This window comes from Geospiza fortis, unplaced genomic scaffold (assembly GCF_000277835.1).
Source record: "Geospiza fortis unplaced genomic scaffold, GeoFor_1.0 scaffold165, whole genome shotgun sequence".
NCBI lineage: Eukaryota > Metazoa > Chordata > Aves > Passeriformes > Thraupidae > Geospiza > Geospiza fortis.
In genome coordinates this window covers 556,836-579,372 of record NW_005054442.1, presented here as the reverse complement: position 1 = coordinate 579,372, position 22,537 = coordinate 556,836, and positions in this window count along the sequence as shown.

The window sequence follows — 22,537 nt, the reverse complement described above, 5'->3', positions numbered from 1 at the left end:
GAGTCAGGTGTTTGTGCAGTGTTTATTCCCTAACAGGACATACTTTAAAAATCTGCTATATCTCATTGCTGCTGTTAGTCAGGTGTGCCTCCCTAGGCACACACATTTTTAAATGAGTGTCGGCCTGATTTTTTAAGATTTCTAAGCCTTCTGATGTTTACATTCTTGTAATGAACTTTCTCATGCACTTTATGTAAATAACTTATTGTTTTGCATTCTTTTATGGAAGAGGAGAAATTTGATGGACTCTTGGTCTGTCCAGTGTCATTGCAGAGGTGGCAGTGTCACCCTCCAATCCACTGTCACTTTTGGAACTCTATAAATGTTGGAGGCAGAAATTAAAAAGCCCTTTTTACCTTGAAAAGAGCAGCAGGTTGGCATCATGTTATTTCGTGTCCTATAGTGACAAATGATATCTTGTACTTTTGGATCAAATTGGTTATTTGTGAGTAGGTTAAAAAGTTAGTGAAGTTTGCGGGCCTCTGTGTTGGCACTTTGGTTCAGGAGACCGAACATATCTTTAAAAGCCGATTTGCCAAACTCCCTCACTTACTATGCTTTGGTGCTTGGTGTGGTCACACCACACATCAAATGGGTTCCTTTTCCAAATGAAACTACCTGGCTGCTCCAGAGCTGCCATCACAGGAACAAACTACAGCCGCTAGCCTGAAGTGAAAATCTCAAAGGTACCAGGTACTGGATTTTCGCCACCACATGTTTTGCTACACTTTTGCCACACTGTCCACCAGGTCAGACATGGCGATAGTTTCTTCCCTTTCCATCTAGTTTTTCACATCAAGTTAATCTACATTACACCTAAGTAAGTTTGCTGACCACACTAAACTGGGAGGAACTGTCAACTCCCTTGAGGGCAGAGAGGCCCTGCAGAGAGACCTGGAGAAATCAGAGAAGTGGGCAATCACCAACTATGTGGCATTTAACAAGGCAAAGCACCAGATTCTGCCCTGGGGATTGGGCAGGCATGGCTGTGTCTATAGACTGGGGAACAGAGCAGCACTGCAGAAAGGGACCTGGGGTCCTGCTGGATGGCAAGCTGAGTGTGGGTCAGCAGTGCCCTGGAGCCAGGAGAGCCAACCCTGTCCTGAGGACATCAGGCACAGCTGGGAGGGCCAGCCCTGTCCTGGGGACATCAGGCACAGCCTCCCAGCCAGGCAAGGGAGGGATTGTCCCCCTCTGCTCTGAGCTGGAGCAGCCTCACCTTGAGTGCTGGGGCAGTTTTGGGTGTCACAATATGAGAAAGACATGAAGCTGTCAGAGAGTGTCCAAAGGAAGGCTATGAGAATGGTGCAGGGTCTGGAGGGGAAGCTGTGTGCGCAGCAGCTGAGATTACTTGGTCTGTTCAGCCTGGACGAGACTGAGGGGAGATCTCACTGCAGTTAAAACTTCCTCGTGAGGGGACAGGACTCAAGGAAACAGCATGAAACTGAGTCAGGGGGGTTTGGGTTGGATGTCAGGAAAAGGTTCTTCACCCAGAGGGCGGTTGGGCACTGGAACAGTGCAGGGCAGTGGTCACAGCACCAAGCCTGGCAGAGTTCAGGAAGCATTTGGACAGTGCTCTCAGACACATGATGTGACTCTTGGGGTGATCTGCCCAGGACCAGAAGCTGAACTTGATGATCCTGATAGATCCCTTCCAATTCAGAATTCTATGATTCTACGAGACTTATTTTACAAAGGCTGACTCTGCAAGAGCACTCGATATGTAGCTCTGTGTAAGGGAAGGTACCAAGTGTTTGTTAATATATTATAATCATTGCTCAACAGAATGACAGTCAGCATTATCATCATCTTTGCAGCTTTTGGTCATTTGTAGGGGGGTGTAAACAAGAGTCTGATTGTCATCTCATTTTTAGAATGCAAATTCAGTAGTGTTTGCTGAGTATAAAAGCAAAGAGATTTGACTTGATTAGTAACAAATTTTTTTAAAAAAAGAGTGGGATACAGGATTCAGGAAAGAAACATGAAAATCTGATTTTACTTGTCTGGATTACAATTCCTGATCTCACAAGCTGTACTTGTGTATCTGTCCATATATCTTAATTTTCCCTTTCGCTCTCCTACCTCTCAAAGCTAACAAAGACTTTTAAGTGTGGTACTAATTAAACAGATTAGGCTTGCTTAGTTATAGGTAAATCCAGAGGGACATGAAAAACCTCAATTTGGAAACTGGTTTTAGATAAGACCAGAATGCCAAATTTGAAGAAGGGTCTAAGAGCTACTGAGTCAGACTCCTTCACAAATTTCGTCCTGTACTTTTAAAAAATCCTATATCCATTCAGACTTCTACAGGTATGAGAAGATACCACCAATTTTGCAAACACTGCTTTGTGGTATGAACTAAGTGCTTCTCATGGAATTTTTTTTCCTGTATAGCAATTCAGTACTACCCAATGAATTAGAATTAGCGCAAAATGCTAGCAAAGTGCTGCATTCCCTTAGTGTACAGAGGAAATCTAGCCAAGTCAGATGTTCCTACCTTATGCCCCCTAAGTAGGATCCAATCCCCTGAAAGAAACAGAAGTGATCCACAATGATAAAACACAGTTTCCCTCTACTCTTGCCTAAGCAGTTGGGAGCAGAAATAAAAGCTGCTGCTCTGTCAGCAGCACCCAGGCTGATAGCAGCAAAAGCAGAAACAGCAGCTTCTTTGTGTTGACTGAAATTCTGCTCTCCCCCCTCCCGCCCCCGAGGGGCAAGGGGTCACTGATTGCATAGTCTTTGCTCCATTGCACACCCTCAGCTATTGTAGAGTCCCTTCAGAGAGCACAGGCTGAATGTGCCACACAGCCTTGTAACCGAGCCTTCTTTTTAATTGTTCTGGGAATTAAGATTCTCAATAAATGTAAAGCACCTGTTTGTTTGGGTCACTGTATGTAACATGTTGGGTGAGGACTGTATGAAATCTGCAGCAGAAATATGTAACTTACACTGGTACCTATTGAAATATGATCATCTTTGTTACAATCTCCTAATCCTTGTAAAGGGATTTGCATGGTACAGGAAGATTTACAATGTAATGGATTACTATTTCATAATCTGGGCCAAGGGGAAGAAACTTCAAATATTTGCTGGGTTTTTTTACTGCATTTCAAAATTTTTCAGTTCTGGAAACACAGCACTGGGGAGACTGTTGGAGGGTGTTCACACACAAAATATGGTATCGACATATCACTTGTTTCATCTGGATTTCCAAGCACGTGTAACTTTATTCTCTACCTGCGTCACTTTTTTGTGGCTCCTGTGCTTGTCGTAATTCAAAACCAAAGAAATATGTTAATAGAAATTGTGTAGGAAAAAAAAGGTATTTTTAAACAAACTATTATTAAATGGCTATGACTTTACCCTGTGTAAAATATATTAGGAAAAAAAAAGAGAGAGCAGATTTTAAAAATTCATATTAACGCACCAAATTACTTCTTAGTTGTGTAGTCAGAGTTGTGTTTTTTAAATTTTAACCACTCAAGGTCATCAACAGAGCAGACAACAGATCACAGCCATAAAACTCAAAACTAAAGACAATTTTTCAAAAGCATTTTCTATCCAGAAAGTCCAAACTGTCCAAAATTTTGTTTTATACTCCTTGGATACTAAAGGCGGCCTGCTACATGTAAGTGCCAAGAATGACACTTCCAAAAGCTAATACACTTATATTCAGTCCTCCCACCCCAGTTTGTTGCATTTTTATTCATTCAATGATGAAAACTCTCTTTAGCCAGCAGTCTAAAACAGACAGTGGCTTTTTCATTGAGCCTTTAAGATGTGTGGATGAACACAAAGCTATCAAAGCTGTGTTTTTCCTCACAAAGCCGTCACTTCCCCACATCACACAGCAATGAAAAGCGCAGGTCCAGAGGCCTTAGGTGCAACAGGACCAGGTGCAGAAACCTCACCTTTTGCAGAATGGTATCCCTGCAGGTAAAACATCAGTAATGACAGTTAGCTCTTAACCCTTTATTGCCTTCACAGCCAAAGGCTGAATTCAGAATCTGTTAAAATAATAAAAGCTTGGAAAGAGTTAGATGAAGTATAAATCAGAACATGTGAGTGCCAGTTTGTATGCAGAGGGAATGAACTGTAGTCAAAAGGTGTTTTTTATAATAAGGAAAAGTTAGTAGTATTGAAAGCGGAATTGCTATTCTGAATTTAAATGCTCAGTCAGCTTAAAAGTCTCATAAAATGATGACCATATTCCCCTTAGTATACTAAGATAACTGACTGAGGCATTTTTTATCTGGGCAAAGCCCATCAGACCATTTGTAGGTCTCACCCTCAAACCAGGCTTAGGCTTAAGATTGAGAGAGAAGGTAAGCCTAGATCTGGAGCTGAAGTGGGCCTGGAAAGGGCTGCCAAAGGAAATTATGGGCTGCAAAACAAAACTTATCTGGACAGGGGCAGGTTTTGGATTGTTGGGTTTTTGGTTTTGGGTTTTTTTGTGGGGGAGTGGGTGGCAGGGAAGGGGTGTTATTTACTGGGGGATTTGGGTTTGTTGTCGTTGTTGTTTAGTTTTTAACAAAAATTCACCCTGGAATTAGGTTTAGGGTTATATTACAAAGTGTGGGACTCAGTATGTTACACACACCTTTATACCTCTACAGAAGTGCCTCCATAAAATGTGCATCATGGAGCAGCTTGAGGAAAATGGGATCATTTCAGATGCTACAGGTCACTGGAATCCAACTGAGATCTCTCCAAACAGGTAATGTTACAAAAAGAATGAGATACTTAGAAAATCACTGATCTCAGGGTTACATTGACTGTTTCTGTCCAAAGGGTAAAAGCGGATAAAAGAATTCTTAAGCACGTTGAGGATAAACCATTGTTTACAGAGATAGCAGCTGTAAGCATCTCAAACTTTTCTGTCTCATAATATTTGTGTTTCTACAGGGAAAATGCCTGTTTTCTACAGGGAGTAAATGAACTTAGAGTAAATGATTGTGCAGAAAAACTACAAGAAAAATCCTATCCCAGTTTGAAGCAAAATGAAGCATTTACCTTAGATCACATCTTTACAAGGAAAATATATGATCTTTTTTCATCCACAGTAAGAAAACAAGCAAAGACAGGTGGCATTCTGATAATTCTCATAATTTGGCATTTCAGTCAAACTAGCAGAACTGTGAGAGCTGTGCATTAAAAACAACCCCCCAAAAGCAACTATTTGGCCCTTAACTTTTTTTTATAGTATCTGCAAGATGATTAGTGTCACAAGAGTGGATGTCAGGCATTTAGCAAGCTTTGGAAGGAAATAAGTAGACAAGTTACCTGGGGAAAAAAAACCCCTTCTTGTGTAGGGATGAGCATCTGCAAGGTTATGTCCACCAGAGCTGACCAAAGAGTGGAATCTTGAAGTGTGTGAGAAAAAAGAAAGGAGAAAATTGTTTGAGCTGGAAATTTATAAATCCTAAATGAAAGGAGCATTAGGATGTATGTGTATAGCTTAGTGCCTGCATTTGCAAGGGCTTAATAAGAACAGAAATGAAATGCAAGCAGAGGAAGACTATGAAATTTTGTAGATTATGGGAGAATAGGGACTAACAGAAGCCAGTGATACTTATCAGGTCTATTACACATGCAGTGAAAATTATTTACCTGAGTGTGCACTAGATCACAGCTGATCCCATTACCTCCATTTTGACAAGTGTAACAAAAATACAAGTATTTATTTGTTCAGCTTCACTTTCCCTGGGTTGGGATTGCCTCAAAAGAATGAGGAACAACATTGATGATCTTGGGCAGCAAAAACCACTTAGAATTCAGAGATAGAAGCATTCAGAAAGTAGACTCAGGCACAATATCTGTTTACCCTCCATTTCTCGCAAAATTATTTTTAATTTTGCAACAAAGATGGAAGAAGGTGCTTATTCATCATGTTGCATTTTTCAAAAAAAAAAATTGTGGTTAACTGGGATGAATTCAGTTCATTGCTTCCAGCAAAGGATGTACTATTTTACTTTCATTTCTATGTCTAGATATCCAGAGTTACTTTTACAATGATTATAACAACACACAGATTTGGAATATTTCAAGAGTTCAGGATCTTGAAAGATTTATTGCAACAGTTCAGTTAAATCTTTGTAGAGGAAATACAAACACAGAATTTTTTTCATGTTAATAATATTGAAAAGACAGTTACTATCTCTTGCTGTAAACTTCTAGTGAAAACTTTGCAGGAGAAGATATAAGTCAGCTTGGGAAAATTATTTTCTCAGACACAATCCGGATACCTCAAAGATTTTTACACCCAGAGGTGTAAAGAATGTAGGGAGGAGGAAAAAGAATTTCTTACCCTGCATGAAAAATGTAAGTAAACAATAGCAAAATATAACTGTGCAATCAAAGCATTTTTAGAGCAGGTAAACTAAAATATTATGAGTCTAACAAGGAATCATTAGGTAGCATTAACTAGTGTTTCCATTTCTGTGCCAGTTTGTTTCAGGTTCTCTCTGTCTAGATTTTTGTTGACAAATTTTAACCTCATTTTCAGTTCATTTCATTGAAAAAAAAACCTCCTAACATAAAAATGGAAATATCCTTCAGTAAAACTGCAAATTTTCCTGATAAATATTAATTCCTGCTTCTTTTAAATGTGCTTATTTGAGGTATTATGAGTAGTAGCTGTGTGTTAAATCTCCCATTCTTTGTACCAGCTTCTTTAAAAAAAAATAAACCAGCCAATGAAAAGTGCCTAGACTGACGCTGTCTCCCTCGGTTAATCCAAGGCCAGCAGAGGGATAATTTGATTAAACTGAGACCCTAATTTATTTAGCTTTAGTTCTGGATCAACCTCTTCTTAATAGAGTGCTGTCGTCTCCAATTGTTTGATGAAAATTAAAGTGACATAAATACCATGGGACTTTTTCAATCTGATTAGTCAGCTAACTTGCATCAATACTACCCCAGCCATCAGGCGCTGGCGTCCTTCCTTTCACCAGCCTCACTAACAACTGACAAGTTCTCCTTGAAGCCTGGGCACCCACGCTGCCACTCAGACCCCCACACTTAACCCATCATCCCTCCTCAATGGGTCCTGTTTGACAAGGTGCCCACACCTTTTTTCCATTGCTGTTCATCAGACAAAGCTAAATATTGTTTTATTAGCAATCAATAGCCTGTTAATCCCAAACGATTTCACAAATCCACTGGGCTCTCAAGCTGATTAGAAACGTTTGGGTTGTTTTTTGGGGTTTTTTTTTGGTTTTTTTTTTAAGCTGCTAAATTTTAGATCTCTCCTCCCAACCCTCACACTCTGATATGGCACATTGTAGCTGGTAAGCAAAGCCACAAAAGCAAAAGAGGTCTGTTGTTTTAATGTTGCCTTTAAGTAGACATTTGCAAATGTTTCACAGTTTAAACATGAGGAAGCCTATGCCACCAAACCCTCAGCACATTTACTGGCTCCTCCACTTTCAATCCATCAGTTTGAAACATAAGAATACAAGACCTCCTGAGCCTTCCCTTTTCTTTTTACAGCAATATGGTAAAATCTTGCTTAGTCTGTGGGCTGGGGCACTAGGGAGTGAGAGAAGTAAGCTTCTTTGACTTACAATATCTAAAATGCTAACAAAGCAGCTGTTGCACTGTTGAGCCTTGCTGAATTCACCTCCAAGCCACAGACACAGGCTGGGATGTTACCTGTGTGTGCATGGTGACTCACAGACAGATCTTCTGTGAGGCACAAGTGGAGCAGCATTACAAACACAGCTCATCTTGGATTTACTCATCCTCACTGCCTGCCTGCCTTTGCCCTGGGGACATTGGGTATGAGAGCTGGTAATCCAATGGCACTTCACTCAGGTGGTGCAGGACAATTCAGGATTAAGGCAGACAGGCAGTGTCCATAGGCACACCCTGAGCCTCTGAAGCACCCAGGGACACAATGCTGACTCGGTGAGCTGGCTTTGCAAGTCTGGGTTTTAGTCTGGGTTTTACTCCTCTTCCCCCTGCTGAATTGTTCCTGTAGATGTGCTCCCTCTACAACAACAAGGAAGGAAGGGCTGTGGGCAAGCTGATGCCTCAGCCATGTTGCACATACCCTGCCTGAAACAAGTCTTGAAATGGGTGGTCTTGAGTCTTCAGTACAAGGTAGTTAACTCGAGGAAAAGTTCTTGTTGGCTTTCAAGGAGTTAACTAAAAGTAAAAAATGAACTGACACACATTTTATGCTCTTTGTGCAGGGACTTAACATACCCAAGCTGCATCTTAAGTAGAAGTGGAAAAGTTATTTCAGCTGATAAAATCCTCTGGAAAGTCTATTGAAACAAAACATAGATTTCCTAAGTCATCAGCCTTGACAACAGGGTCCTAGTTCTGAAACAGACTGAAGATGTAAAGTCTCAGAGGCAACATCTCAGATCAGGGACTTTCAAAAGTCAGCTCAGTTACTTTGAGCATATCTACTTGGAAAGTAATGTTAAAATAGCTCTAAATTTGGCTGTCCAGTAATTGTTTCAAATGAGTCTTCCATATAAGCTCAAGTCTTTTACAGGCTCTTCTCCAACTCTTCTTTCAGCAACTTCTTCTGTCAGGACATATCTATCCTATGGAAAATACTCATCAAAACAGTGGAACATACAAACAAAAACCCCCCAAAACACCTACTCATCATTTTCAAAAGAGGCTGACCTGTTAAATCTCAGCCATTTAAAATGGAACATGTAACTTTCTGCCAACCTAAATAAAGCAGCAACTGTGTATTACTCTTTCTTTGGTTAATGTGCATGACCCTGTTGCATTTGCCAGTGGTAAAAAAAAAGCCACAAATGTTGGAGAATGTTTTTCAGTTTTGTATTTTTAACAATAAGAATTAACAGGAAACAGTAGTAAAATCAATACTCACTCCAGTAAGTATTTACTGTGGTTTGCAATTCCTTTCCAAATCCTCTATTTCTGAGGCCAGTGATAGTAACTTTAGAAAATGATTGTTGATTGAAGATCTGAACAACCCTACTGCTCTCAAATTCTAGCATAAAGGAACATATATTTTGTTTCAGGCTGGCTGTTCTGCACAGCAACTCTCATGTAATTATTTTTATTTTGAAATTTTAATTATTTCTGCAGATGTACTGTGCGATAGCCTGTGCTGTTTGAAGGAGAAAAAGAGTTTACTCCTTGTTCATAGAATTATTTTTGTGTAACAACATGAGAAAAATGCCATTGATACCTAATCTTCACCTAGGCATTCTGTAAAGATTAATTGAACATCTGAAAACATTTAGGGAATGAAAGCTGAAACCTTTTCTTTGACAGTGCAGTGAGAAACACACCGTCTTCATAAAGAAGTAGTAAGGACTGGAAATCAGGAAGATTTGCTCTGTGGGTTCTGGGTATGTCCTGACTGCAAGAGTCTCTGCCAGCCAGCTCAGACGAGGAGAGGAGTGCATCCAGGTCAGCCTGAAACTCCAGACTCTTTTATTTACCATGGACAGAAGGCTTTTCTGTTCTTGCACAGAGTACTTGTCTTGAAAGTTCCATAATGTTTTGCTTTTAATGCACTGCTTTTTATAGGAAAAAGTAGTAAATTAATGAAGTTACTCAGGAAAGCAGAAGATACACTTTTTCTGTCTGATCTATATTAGTGCAAGGTCACAACTTCAACTGTATGTCAAGACTGCGGTGGCTTCATTTATCAAAGCATTTTGTTTTGTGTTGGAGCAGCACTGGAGGTTTGAAGTGATCCCATTTCTGATTTTTCATTTGGATCTGCAGACCCCTTTTGGTGGATGCACACTGCATTCTTTTCAGAAGAGAATGAGACAGAGTCTCCACTGTAGATGCACACCAGATTTGCTCTGCAGCTGAGCTAAGGGTCTGAACTTCTTGTTTTGACAGCTCCAAACCACAAGTGTGGTGCAGATAGTGAGCCCAGGGCACCAGACCAAATCTGATCTGGATTATAAACCCCTTGATTTTAGAATCATAGAATGGTTTGTGTTAGAAGGGATCTCCAAAGATCATCTAATCAAACCTGTCTGTAATGAGCAGGAGCACTAGACCAGGTTGCTCAGGCCCCCATCCAACCTGGCCTTGATGTTTCCAGGGATGGGGCATCTACATCCTCTCCAGGCAACCTGTCCCACTGTTCACCACCCCCATCACAAAACATTTCTTCATTTTACCTAGTCTCAATCTACCCTCTTTTAATTTAAAACCATCATACTTTGTCCCATCACTACAGGCCCCATTAAAAAGCCTGTCCCCATCTTTCTTATAAGGGCCCTTTAAATATAGAAAGACTGAACTTATTGTGCTGTAGATGTAAGAATTTCAGTATGTCTTGCTTCTGTTTATTGATCTGCTCCTAAGAAACCCTGTAAACATAATAGTTTTTGCTGTCACATTGAGCAAGCTGTTGTTCCAGAGTTCTTCCCCACAGGAATAATCTCTGTGAATCATTACAAATGGTCACAAGTTAGAGTAATTTCTCTAAAGTTTCACTTGGTGCTACGAGTCACCTGCCTCTGTGGACTGAGATTAGTGATGCTCATGCATTTTTACAAAACTGAGGTCACCCAACTTGTTTACTGGAGCTGGCAGCCAAATCCTACAGCTGAAAGCTGAGGCAGATGCTCAAGCAGCTGCTGTCCAAGTTACATGAGCAGCAAGGAGATTTCCTGCTTTGCTCAAGTTCTCCAAACCACTGGTTCATTTCTCTGGCAACACTGAGAGCACGCTGGAGACAACAGTTATGCAGTTTTGCTATTAATCGATCAGACACGGGTTTGGGTAGTAATTACTTGGTTTCTTTAATGACCATATTTGCATGCTGAAATTCTGTCTTCTGAACTTCAAAGCCCTAGAACTGAATAACTGTTAGAGTAGCTGGAGACTAGAAATCTAGATCCAGATCCAGGGTAGAATTTGAGCCAACAGCCAATTTCCAAACTAAATCACCTGGATGCACAGTAGTTCAATAAAATTTAGATTAAGTCTCAGTGGTTTATTTTGACTTCCAGCTTCCATGTTCAGAAATACCTGACAATAAATGATTCTTCTATCATGTTATTTTCACTTTTGTTCCCCAGAAAAAATCTGTGACTGCAAAAACATGAAAGAGTCTGTCTTCAAAAAACTTCAAAAAATTTCAATTGCCACTTTTACATTACTGTTACAGTAAAGCTGGTGCAACCCTACTGACCTAACACTTTGCTATGTTATCCCAAATCTGTCCTCCCCAGGAGCTGTCCTGATTATCTCTTATCAGCCTCAGTGGTTAAGTTGTGTTTGGTCTCCTGTTTCCTGCTTTCCTTGTCTGCATACTTTGTTTCTGTTCTGTTTGTGCAGGTGTCACTCCTTGCCCTTGAAGAACCAACTCATTTTGAAGAGACATTACGAAAATACAGCGGCATAATAGAGGGAGGAAGGCTTTACCCAATATGTGGTGCAAGGTCCTTAAACAAGAAAGTGTGTAACCCTTCAGGGAACCTCTGATTTGTGTAACTCCTGATTTGTATAAAGCACTCTCTAACAAGCAACATCTTTCACAGAATCACAGAATGCTTGGGGTTGGAAGGGACCTTAACACTCATTCCAATCCCCCCTGGCATGGGCAGGAACACCTTTCTCTAGGCCAGATTGCTCAAAGTCCTAGACAACCTGGCCTTGGACGCTTCCAGGGATGGGCCAGCCACAGCTTCTCTGGGCAACCTGTGCCAGTGTAATTTTCTATGTATTTACATAGAATTTCCCATTCTGCCTAATTGCTCTTGCAGGCCATTCTGGTTCCTTTTAACCCCACTGACTCATTTTAAAATGAGCTGTTCTTCTTATTCCTAGGCTTTCATTAGAAGATTGCCCTAGAGCCTGTTTTCCTAATGCTCAGGAACTATTTCATTTCTAGCATAGCTGTTGGATGGAGCTGCCTTGCTGGTGTGGAGCTGGGGGCCAGGACCATTCACATGTATCACCTCTCCAGGAGCCTGCAAGCCCACCCTGCTGCAAGCAGAATGAGGGAGAGGAAGGGAAATGGTTTTAAAGAAAAAGGGATATAAGGAGAATGTTGCAGCTTGAATTGCTGCTAGTAAAGTCCAGGGTAAAGAAGCAAAAAAGGCCTTTGCATAATATCCATAGATGTTTAATTCAGCCACGCGGTGAGATGTTCTCCTCTCAGACACACACTCCCTCCTCAGGTCCCACTCTCTCCACCAGGGGCCTCCTGGCTGACCTTGGTCTCCAGGCAGTATCAAGGTGAGGCCCAATCAGGGAAAAGGGAGGGAGAGCCTCAGGAACACCTATGTTCAGGCATAGGAACAGGGGAAGGAGCCAATGGGGTGTAACTTAGGAGAAGCCCCTCCAGAGCCTCCTCAGGAGAACATTTTTTATGATGAGGGTAGTAAAACACTGGAACAGGTTGCCCAGAAACATCCCTAGAAACACTCAAGACCAGGTTGGATGGGACTTGGAGCAACCTGGTCTAGTGAAAAGTGACCTTGCCTGTGGTAGGGGGTTGGACAGGCTGACATCCCAAAGCTCCCTTCCAGCACAAACCATTCTGTGATTGTGTCAGGGGCTGCTGGAACACCCCCACCCAGCCAGCCCACTGACCATATGATCGAGGGACATACTGTGCCACCCAGCAGTGCATGTGCCAGCCTCTGGGCTGTCCCCTGCAGCTGTGCTTGACACAGCCAGTGCAGCTGGCGTGCCTTGGCTCAGCCCTGTGGGCTGTGCTTGCCAGCTCCAGCAGCTCATGGCTGCGTGCACATCTTTGTGTGGTACAGCCTGGCTGTGTCCTGAGCCCTTTTCTGCTTTCCAGAAATTGATGAGTTGCCTAACCCAGCATGTGGGGAGATGACAGGAAATAACTGGGCAACTTCGGTCTGTGTTAGAAGCTTTTTAGTGCTGGATGTGTTGTCAGTGATGGCTTTGGAATCTGATCAGCTCAAGATGGTCTCTTCAGAACTGCTGAAGTCTTTGCACAAGACTTCACTGCAGCTTGAACTGGCTGCCTGTAAAAGCAAAGCATCCTGCAAAACTTCCACAATATTTAGGCAAGTAATGCATAGCTGGAAAAACACTCCAAATTGTTTGGACTATCCTCTTTTTCTGTATGTTCTGGGTGAACCTGAGAGCAAAATCTGCTCTGATCAGCCAAAATAAGTTCGGTTCTGTGCTCTTCTAAGTAGGAGGGCACAGGAATATTTGTGTTCCTTTTGTTTCTCATTCATGGCATTTAAACGAGACGCTTCCTCTGTCCCGGGGATGTGTCACAAAACTTCTCCCTTTTCCGCTGTGAACGCAGGAGGGCAGTGCAATTCCAGCTTGGATTCAGACGTCTCTGGAGCATCAGATGGCCCTAAGCAAAGCTCAGCCCTAGTCCACGTAAAGCCTCCAGTTCCAATTAAAGGAGTTTCTAATCTTTTCTTCATTATTACGCTTGGCAACCCACCTGTAGCTAGACTTTTAAAAATAAATTCTCTTCCCTATTTACATGAGCCGCAAATCTGTACTGCCAAAGAAAGGATGTGGGGCAGAGGGGAAGGAAAAGAAGGGGGGGAAGGAGGAGAAAAGGTGGGAAGAAAGAAGGGGACGAAAAGGAGGGGAGGAAAAAGGGGGAGTTTGAGGTGGGATTTAAGATTAAAATAAAATAAACGAAGTTGCTGTTGCATTTTTCTGTACCACACATAAACAAGCTGCTGGACTCATAGGCATCAAAAATGTCCAGTCAGCTACACCTCTAAGAATAGCTCAGAAATTGTACTTGCAGTGTAAACAGTAGCTGCATAGTTTAAAAACATGTGAAATAGGTAAAGGATATCTAAAAAAAAAACAACCTGCTAACTCTGGCAGATTTGGTCAGATTCCTTCTGATGGGCCACAGCCTCTTCATTCAAATTTCCTCTGTGAAATGGATTTCCACTGCCACTATTACTTTCACTGTATTAATTTCACAGTGGTTCTTCCAACCAGATTCCCTAGTGCAAAGGCATCTTGCCAAGTAAATGACTAACATCACCAAAACAAATTAATCACTGAGGTAAATGAGTAGTTTGGTGCAGTAAAGAGTGCCCTGTTTTGTGCAATAATTTGGTTTATTACACACTTATTTCCACCCCACAACACATTGAAGCAAAGTCAGCTCTTTGGAGCAGAAGTCTGTAGTTAGCAAGATGCTGGCTTTAACCAGGCTCTTGCCTTGTGTAGAACCTCAGGTGTGGATCCCATCACAAACCACAGGGCTAAGAACCACTAAGAACATGCAGCCACATGATCTTTTATCAGCAGGACTACATTCCATGCATAGCACACAAGATCGCACAGAATCTTCTGCAGCCACATTGGCAGAGAAGATTTGGTGCTACAATAGTTCTTAACTGGGAAATACCAATTCTGTAGGTCATCCATTTGTGCCATTTCCTAGCCTTTTTCTCTTTGATCCTTCTGGTTGGTGGTTTTGTTCCTTGGAATTATAAAGAAATTGTAGAAATCATTGACTATATCTATAGTATTTGCAGGGAATGCCCTGACAAAGGAGAGGAATGAGGAGGACGAATCCATTTTATAGAATAATATAGTATAATAAAGTAATTAATTAGCCTTCTGATACTATATTACATGACATCTAAACTGAATCTGCCCAGCACTCAGCTGCCCTCCCTGCACAGCATCTGTGACTGTCAGCCCACAGCCCCCACACACACCTGGATCCAAGTGGTCAGTGAATCACAACACTCACACCAGAATCCAGTTACCAATTCCCTTCAGGTAAACAATCTTCCACAATGCATTCCACTTGTGAGCAACACAGGAGCAGCAAATGAGATAAAAATTGTTTTTCCTTTCTCTGAGGTTCAGAGAATGTGAAACCCAGAAATATTCTTGGGAAGAATCGTGCCTTGCTTTTCTCTGTGAAAAGAAATGTGGTGACATATTATCTGCAACCATTGGTTTATGCTGTTATTTTATGAACATTTCTAGATAACATTTTAGGGAGAGTAAAAAAATAGTACAAGACTTACTAGGAGAATATCACCTTTACAAACACCTAGTAACCAGTTCCAATAATAATAGTAGTAGTAGTAGTAGTAGTAGCTTCTGACAAGAGAGGAGGTACCCTGCTTCTCTTTGTGGTTTCACATTCCTACGGCACTAACACGTTCCCATATGAATGAAAACCTCATTCTTCTGAAAATTGAATCTGCAAAGAATGGATCGGCCAGGTTGGTGTCAGTGCTGTTTCAACAACCTGGCAAAGCGGAGAGGTGGATGGTGCTGCTCAGGGTAGGGAGGGGACTGCTCTTGTCAGCAACACCTTTGATTTGGATTGGTGTAAACCCGAGGCCATAACCTGAGAACAACTTCCATCAAGTTCAAGGGAGTCACAGCACTTTGAGAGCCTTTCATTGTGGTCCCTTTCTCAAAAAGTCTTTCAAAAAAAGCTAAATCCATTTTACAAAAACAAGTTGAAAATATTGAGGTAATAACACACTGTATATACCTTGTTCTGAAAGGATTCCTCTCCAATAAAGGGGTATGTGACATAAAAAAGAAAAAATGGTTAAAAATCAAGTGGTAAAAGAAAAAAAATCACAGCACAATCAGTATCCTCAGGGAAAAAAAAAAAAAGAAAAGATGACTGAAATTGAGAAGATTGACTTCAAAAAGAGATACGTTAAGAAACAACTAAAACCATTTAACAAGCCAATACTTTGGAACTCAGCTGCACTGATATAAAAATCTGGAACGGCTCCCTCTGCTTTTCCTTTTGTAACAGGCTTGTCGAGGGCAAAACTGACAAAATAATCAAAACAGTCGCTGGAAAATTATAAGTAAATTTTAGAATGAAGGGACCCCCAGAATTTGTTTGAACAACTGATATTCTTCAGTGAGATGCTAGAAATTTTAATCTACATTCCTATCAATATTTGTGGTATTCACCAATGCAATGTATGTTGCTAATTAATATTATCTGTGTAGTCACTTACATAGCAAATAACATTGCAATAAATGAGTTCTAACCTATAAAACCAACAATAGGCTTTGAACTTAGATTAAAACCATCTTGTCAAAATGAAAAATTATACAAGAGCTTATATACAGCAAAAAGCATTCACCAAACCATTTGAAAGTTAGAGCAGAATCGTATTTTTTCAGCAAATTAGGTTTTCTGTTTCCTCAGAGAAAAATAATGAGGTCTGAATTTTTCTTTGTTTTGTTTTGTTTTTGATTTTGTGTTTTCCCAGATAGCAAGCATAAAACTGAAGAAAATGTAATCAAGTTCACAGAGAATCTTCATTAACATTGGTTTCAGTTGCAATTCTCTACTAAGGGATTTTCTATTCTTCTGTGGTGAAAAATTGATGTTTTCGCTATGCTGGCTTAGTTTGGGAAAACATTTGAAAACTGTATTTTGGGCTGGATCATCCTTATGAAGTACCTACATTTAATATGACTATTTTTGTTATAGAAAACTCCACCTATTCATGGATTTAAATAGCAGAAATCTTCATGCAATGAGCAATCAGTTTTTGCAAATAATTGTTTCCAAGAGGGTTATTGAATTGTATAAACTATTCAGAAGTTAAATTAGTACTAAACTATAGGAAAGTATTTGAGCTTTTACAGAGAACAGCTGAACCAAACTACACAAGAGCAGCTGAAAAGTACTTCGAACTTTTGGTTGAGATTTTCTCAGTCATTCTGTTACAGTAATAATAACATTTTTAATTCAAATTTGGAGAGTGAGTTGTTCCTTTTATTTTTGTGAGAAGAAATGTGAAATCTAATGTTTCTCTCTATTTTACTGGCCTAATTCTGATTTCATTTGCAAACTCTGTGAAATCCCTTTTGATACACAAGAACACATCAGAAAAACTCAAACTTGCCTTTTTTTTAAAAAAAGCACTCTTAGAACAAGATTATTCAAAATGACAGGATTGTACTTTTCTTTGTTTTTCAGGCAGAGCATTCCTGAAATATCCTCAGGAAGATGGTTGGACAACTGGGAAGGTTAGCAAATCATAAATGTCAAGAATAATAATGAGATTCTTGCATGGCAGACAAACTGTTTTGTAAACTAAGATGCTAGATGCATCTCCTGCACAGCCACAGGACATGGCTGAGATAAAGGGATGACCGCCCAGAAATATGCCTCCAAATCCTATAATCCATTTCTCCATAATTATTTCCAGCCACCAAAATGAAGAACAAACAAACAAAGCAATCTGACCTCGGTAGAAAAGACAAAGTGAACTGCAAACAAATCTGGAATTCCATGTCCCTGATCAGCATGCTCCAAATGCCCCCAGCAGCCCGCGCTGAGAGGAGCGCAGGCGAGAGCCCGGCCAGCCAGCTCTGCAAAAACACCCTTGGGACCACAAAACCCCTCAGCAGGGGGATGAAAGAAAGTGCCATATCCATTTCATTTCCATTCATCATTGTTAAGCTCCAAGTTTAAGAAAGTTTCATTGCCCATAAATGCTCTGATCATAAGCAGCTGCACATGATATCATTTAGAGCCTGGTTGCATAACCCGTATTTCCCCCGAGCTTTGTCCCTAAGCTGCTGCCTGACAGGCATCAGCCAGACCCAACTTGTTGTTTTAAAAAAGCCTCTGCAGCGTTTTTACGTTTAGCAGCTGAACCAAACTTCACAAAAGCAGCTGAAAAGAATTGGTAAAAGGTTAGGATAGATTGACTGTTTCCAAATTGGAATACTAATGATGATCTTTAATGAAGCCTGACAGTACAATCTGTTTCTTATTGTTCCCTAAGTGCTGGCTACTGATCATATTCACTGGCTTTAGGTGACGGGGACAGACAGGGACAAATGGGCCCCACTGGTGAGCAGGACTGTGCACAGCTGATCTTTCAACAAGGATTAAATTAATTAAAATGATTCTCCCATCAGAAGAATCAATCTTTTGATTTGTTATCATCGTAGTGGTTATTAATTTTGAATGCTGTCTAATTGGTGCCACTACTGTTTGGGTCATCTGGCTTAGTAATCTTCTTAGAAAGCAGTAAAGAATACATAATTTTAGTAGCTGTGTCAGAGAGCAGGGAGCTGAACAAGGAAAAAATCCCTGACTTGGTTTAATGCCTCTCATAATGTGTAAGAACAATGGAAAAAGTAGGCAAAATACCTGCCAGACCCAACTGGTGAAAACTGACTTTGCTTTATTAACTTCACTTCTTTAATAAAAAAATTAAGGCACTTTCTCATAAGGACAGACTTAAATAAATGTTTTATTATGGCATTGCTAATAAGCACAATTGGAAATGCTTTATGCTCAGTGCAAAGACAAAACTCTGAGGGCTGGAGAGGGCTCAGAGGAAAGCCCAGACTGATGGAGCAGGTTTTCACCAGACTGCAGAAGCAGAACTTGCACAGATGGGTGGTATCTGGCCCAGCCATTTCTAGCTCCACAAACAATGTCTCCCTTTTCTTCTCACAAGTCTTTTGATGCCAATATCCAAAGGAATAGGATCTGGTCTCTTACTCAAATTTCTACGGTATTTAAGCCCTTTAAAACACCAATGGGAATTTAGAAGAGGTCATGGAAGCACCTGTAGGTCAAATAAAATTTCCTATCTGCCTGGTTTTGATATTTAGGCTGGGTGTGTTACCTCCACAGCTACAATAATGCCTAAACCATACCTGCAAAGTGGATGTGGGGCTGCTTCTTGTGTGTTGTTCAAATTGAAGTGAAGAGTAAGAGAAAAGCCATTCTCTGTGCCTTAGAACAACAGACAGGTTGGTGAGGTGAGGACAAAACTGGCCCTGACAGAGCTGGGATAGTACAGAGCACATCCTCCTGTTCACTCCTGAAACATAAATATATGGCTGCATGGGCAATCTGCAGGAGGGATAAATCCTGAATCTTGGATATTCACACAATGAAAACCCCAGAGGTTTCTCCTGAAGGAAGTGATATCCAAGTCTCACTCAGATCAAAACAGGGACATAATTCTTGGGTTTTGTTATTTGTCTTCTACACATAGGAAATCTTTCCTGCCTTACTTATGCATGACTAAATACACAAAAGCAAGGAGGGGTTCATCTGGGAAGGCATCCATTCCATCAGTGGAATAAGTATTTAGATGATTCACACCAATATAAATTTACTCATTTGGGGGTTGAATGTGTTACCTCCCTCTTCCCTGCAGCTGGCAGTGGGAGGTATCAGTCCTTTTGCAAATCCTCCATTTCACCATCCCCTTCTCCTGCTACACTCTCCAGCCCCACAACTTGCTGTCTCATTGGAAAAGGAAATATGTTGCATGACAAATAAAAGTGGTCCAATCCTGCTTTTTCATGGAGTGAGCTGTTCTCCTCTAAGTCATCACAATTGCCGTAATGCACGTGCTTTAGGTAAAACCTCAGTTAAACTGGAATAGTAGCGCTTGAGTAAAAATTATTCCCACATGTTATCTCTTCAGAGTCAACAGCAAAACCATCAGCCCAGGAGCATTCATCCACTACAACAAATGACAAACAGGTCTTTTACAGTCTAACCTACATTTGGTAAGAAATTCTGGTTAACCCAATCTTGCTTACCAGCCCCAATTCCCACCAAATTATCTTCATAACTCCGCTAGTAAAAAGAGATTTAAAAACTCTGTTTCTAATTCCTCATCCTACAGATGGTTGTTCCTTAGAAATCATTCTATAGAAAAGCAAGATAAATCTCAACCAAATTACAAATCATTACAACAATAAATAAAAAGCTTTTACATGATAGAGTGCAAATTGTCATTCAGGTTTGGGGAGCTGGACCTGGGTCCTATTTCATAGGTTAAAAACATTTATACTTGTTAGATGAAGGTTCTTTTCTTTTCTCTACATGCATTCTCCCTACTTGTTCTGCTGTGTTTGGTTAGGCTGGGCACACTCATCTTATTCAGCACCATTAATAATTGTTTAGACAAGGAGTTAAGTTACAGATCATAAAATCCAACTATTGCTCTTGCTGGCCTCAGCACTGATTTGAGATAGATCTAGCCATCTATGACTTTGGATAGATTACATTTCTGCTTTGTCTTTTTTTTTTTTTTTTTTTTTTTTTTTTCATTTGTTTGAATATCCTGTTCTGGGAAGTATTTTTAAAGAAATTAATCTAAACATAATTTCATGTGCTCCCATGAATACATTTGTTTAACCAATCATTCTAGTTTTTAGTTATTGTTCTTTTCAAAATGCATTTTAGGATTGGATGGAAGCAAAGGCTACTGACTAATATCCAGTGAGACAATACCAGCTCCTAAATGTCATCTCTAAAACTAGTATTCTAATAACTTTTTTTCATATCTGCAGTCAGAAGAGATAAACAGGTTAAAAGAATCTCATTGAAATGTGCATTGAAAAATTAATTTCCATAATGAGAAGAGCCTGAGATTAAAAAAACCCTTAAAATATTTTGAAAACTATACAAAGCTATGATTGTTTGCTTAGCCCTTGAATCATGCTTGAAGCTCAAGTCTTCTTATATTCTTTTTAGAGAAACAGCTGTTTTGATTGGGGTTTCAGAATTCTCCTGAATATGAACGTGTGTGTTAAAGTGAGTACACTGAAGAACCCATTTCTATATTCAGCTCTTCAAAGTTTATGTGTTGCATTGCTATCCAGTATTTCTTTCTCCAAAATATACCTAAATAAAATGCTTCCTATTCTTCCTTACAAGCATGATGGCTTTGATTTAAACATCACAGTTGCCTTTTTTACACACCATGAGGCTGTAGCACAGATCTGCTGTGGAAAAGCCTCATTGCAGCAGTAGCAGAGCAGCTGTTTCATGTCCTGAATCAAGCCAGTGTTTTAGTGTGAGGTGGAATGAACATCTTCCCCCTCATGACAGCTGTGGAATCCAATAGTGACATTTTTGTAAACTTAGTTCTAAAAGTATATTCACTTTCATACATGCACAAAGTGTTAGTCCTGATAGCTGTACTGGTCCTTTAAGGCTGTGGAAGTGCTTTCTTTTCTTCCCTAAACCCCATTCAAAACTGCTGTGGACTTTTTCATATCCAACAAAGGAAACAGCTGTGTTGTCCACAACAGCCAGCCTCTCAAAACCCAAAAGATCCAGGTACAAACCCCCCAAAATTAGAGAAGAAACCCTGCAACCCAGATCAAAAGGAGATCCAACACCTGTACTCACTGCTTAGACAATTAGAATGTCTCTGGCCACCTATATTATAAACTCTTCTTTAAAAGAGGACAATAAAACTTTGAGATTTTTTATTATTTCAGGTTTCCACCTGTTTTTTTATTATTTCAGGTTTCCAGTCCCTAGAGAGATATTACTCTGAACACTGCAAGATCAGAAACCTCCCACAGCTTTTCCCTTTGATTTAGACCTGACTGTAAAATTACCACTTGCTTTACAAGCTCTTAAAAAAAAAGAAGTCAGATCCTGAGGGGCATAACTACATCAAAGGAAAGCAACATGGGAAGAGAAAACTCTGTATACATGGAAAACAGAGCTTAAATAGAGCCAAGCTTAAGTATTTGTGGAGAATGCTCTCATCTCTTTCGGGTGACCACGATTTCCACACAATCTATTTGGATACTGTCAGATTTTTCTTAAGAGAACTCAGCTTCTAATGGTGGGTTTTAGTTTATATGGTGACAGGCTTTCTGGAATTCCCTGTCTCCGCACTCTTTTTGTTCTCCTAAATACTTTCCCTGCTGGAAAATGCACTGATTCCAAACAGCCATAATGGCTAAGTCCTCTAGCAAATGTTTTAAGTACCTGATTTTGAATAACACCTTGTCCAAGGAATTGGTCAGTTGTTAACCTTTAACCTTGTGTACTGCCATGCAGGAGGAATCCACTTAAAATTCTCATTGTAAAGATACACAAGGAGTAGCATTAAAGCAGTTTGACCTCAGGATTTTCTGAAGGTAACTTGGACTTAATTTTCTCACATCGTTTGCATTTGAGAATAACTCCCTAAACAAGAATTTTAACAAACTGACTTTTCATAGTATTTTCATTCCTATTCTTTTTTTTTCCCATTTTGTGATCCCATTTCAGCAGTGAGGGAACTGAGAGTTCTTTCCAGAAAAAGTTTAAACAATTTAGGATTTAGAAGTGCTTAAGAAAGAAGCTGTATTTACTTTCCCTGGGATGGGGTACATAAGCTGATTTTCACAACTGATCTTTCTGATAATAGAGTTATCCCAAGGGACCAGAAATCATCCACTGGGAAAAGTGAAAAGCTTGGTACAGACCTGCCTTATGCATGGCACTGGAAAGAAAACTCTGTGTTCTAGACAGATGTCATAAAAACGTTATATAATAGAAAATGACATCTAGAACAAATATATAGAATATAACTGTTGCCCCCAGATATGGAAACTTGCTTGAAAAAGAAGCCACAACATTGAGAGAAGCCAAGGCACAGTGGGGAGGATGCAAATGTAGAAGGTCCCAGAGCAGGGGCACTACTCCACAGTCTGTCACCTGCTTGTGGGTGACACCCTGAGACACAATTCAGGACAAAACTCAGTTAATCAGGCTAAATTCATAATCTGGAGCTCTGAAGTTATCTTGATTAGGCATCTCCCCTCGTCTGAA